General features: G+C 30.1%; 1 pseudogene; it reads left to right on the forward strand.

Annotated features, from left to right (window-relative positions):
• The first annotated feature begins 1,546 nt into the window (after positions 1-1,546).
• On the forward strand, positions 1,547-2,434 carry LOC147471035 (uncharacterized; annotated as a pseudogene).
• Positions 2,435-2,605: the final 171 nt, after the last annotated feature.

Raw genomic sequence — 2,605 nt, forward strand, 5'->3', positions numbered from 1 at the left:
TAATGATAATGATGACGTAATGATGATATAATGATAATGATGTTAACGAGGAAGCGGAGTAGGAGGATAATAATGATGATGATGATGATAGTGATGATGATGCTGTTGGTGATGATAAGAATAGAAAATTATTATACTGACAGAATAATAATGGTAGTTAAAGTGAAGGAAAAGTAAAAATTACATTATCATGATAATAATGATAACACTAACAATGAAAATAATGATTATAATTATAACTATCATAGTAATAATAATAATAACAACAACAACAGAAATAATAAAGATTATGTACGTAAAAGCAATGATAATTATATCAATACTGATGATAATAATCACAGTTTTAATAATGAAAACATTAATAACGAAAATTGTAATGACAATGATAAAAGCAAAGACAACAACAGCAATGAGGATAAGAATAACGACAATAACGATGATAAAAAAGGAAAATGTTAATATCAATATGAATGATGATGATGATGATGATGATGATGATGATGATAAGCATAAAAATCATAACATTGATAGAGCAATGATGGTAATTAGGATGAAGGAAAAGTGAAAATTATCCCTATCATTATCGTGATCATAATGATAATAAAGATAACACTAACAATGAAAGTAATGGTAATAATGATAACAATAATAGTAAAAATGATAATAAAAATAACAGAAACAGTAAAGATATTAATAATTATTTTAATAACAACAATGATGAGGATAATCGTATCAAATATGATGATGATGATAATCATAGTTTTAATAATGATAACGTTGATATCGTTATCAATGTTATCATTATTAAAACTATGATTGTTATCACCACCGTAAAAATTTTAATAATAATGATAAAAGCAAAGACAGCAATAGCAATGATGATAAAAACAACGATAATAATAGTGATAAAAAAGGAAAATGTTGATAATAACAATATGATTGATGATTATGATGGTGATCGTGATGATGATGATGATGATGATAATGATAATAATCATAATAATGATAATGATAATGTTGATGATAAAGATAATGACAATGAGAAGGATAATAATAATAGTAATAGTAATGATAACAATTATTATTATTACAATAATGATGATAATGATACCACAAGAAAAAATAACGATCATGATAATGTGTATGATGATGATAACAATGGTAATGATAATATTAATTTATGATAGTAGTGATAATGGTCATGATGATAATAATAGCAACAATGATGACGATCATTTAATTATGATGATGATAATGATGATTACAATCATGATAGTAAAAACTGAAAATGAAAATGATGGCGATAATGATAACAATAGCGCAACGAAAAACCCTTAATGATTTTGATAGCGACACCCCTGGTGAAGAAGCAGTTATTACGAAAACTTATGCAGGTATCAAGGAATGATAGTTCCTCATTTTGTTCAATTTCACAAGTGAATTTAATATTGGGATGTTGTGAATTCAAGTATGTAAGGAAAGGGTTAATGTGAGAGGGGTCATTAAAAAGTAAGAAAGTATCATCCATGTAACGACGATATAAAATTGTGGTTCCAAACCTGGTTTCTTATATGGCCTTCCCAATATTAAATTCACTTGTGAAATTGAACAAAATGAGGAACTATCATTCCTTGATACCTGCATAAGTTTTCGTAATAACTGCTTCTTCACCAGTACTTACAGGAAACCCACATTCACTGGCCTTGGACTTCACTATCTAAGCTATATTCCCCATATTTACAAGCTAAACAATCTTACAACACTTATCAACCGAGCATATAACATCTGTTCTACTTGGACCAGTTTTCATAAAGAAGTTTCATTCTTAAAGGAATATTTCACTACAAATGGGTACCCATCTTACCTATTTCATAAAACACTACGCAATTTCCTGTGTCAGAAATTCCACCCGAAACCTGTACCAACCACAGTCAACAAAGACATTAAATATATAAAACTTCCATATATGAGCGGTCTTAGTTTTGAGCTTAGAAAATCATTAAATAAAATTCTCAGACAATGCTATCCTCAGATCTGTTTTCGGTTTGTTTTTTACAATTCTAATACTATCGGAAATTTTATTAAGAAAAGAGAAAAGTGCGACTCTGAATTAAGTTCGAATGTGGTTTACCTTTTTACTTGTCCTAGCTGTCAGGCTAGGTACGTGGGTTCAACCTCACGATGGCTCCGTCACCGCATTCTCGAACACAAAGGCAAGTCAATCAGGACAGGCCTATAGCTGAGTAAACCATCCTTCTCAGCAATTAGAGAGCACTCTCACCTCCACAATCACCCGTTTAGCAATACTGATTTCAAAATCTTAACCTCCCACCTCAACAGATTTGATCTGATCATAGCAGAGTCGCTTCACATCTTAGCTATGAAACCACAACTAAACAATAGTTCCACTGCAACCGCCCTGTTTACCATTTAAACTACCAATTACCCATTCCAATGGTTAGTACATTTTACTGGCGTTTTGTCTGTGGTCATCTGATGATTTTTTGTGTTTTTAATTCTGTATTTTTATAAGTTTTAATGTTTTGGAATTAACTTTTCTCTGTTTTGTTTTGTTTTAGCACTGATGATGGAGATTGCATCTCCG

This window comes from Penaeus japonicus, unplaced genomic scaffold, assembly GCF_977035675.1.
Source record: "Penaeus japonicus unplaced genomic scaffold, GWHDUDI00000001_assembly GWHDUDI00000011, whole genome shotgun sequence".
Lineage (NCBI taxonomy): Eukaryota > Metazoa > Arthropoda > Malacostraca > Decapoda > Penaeidae > Penaeus > Penaeus japonicus.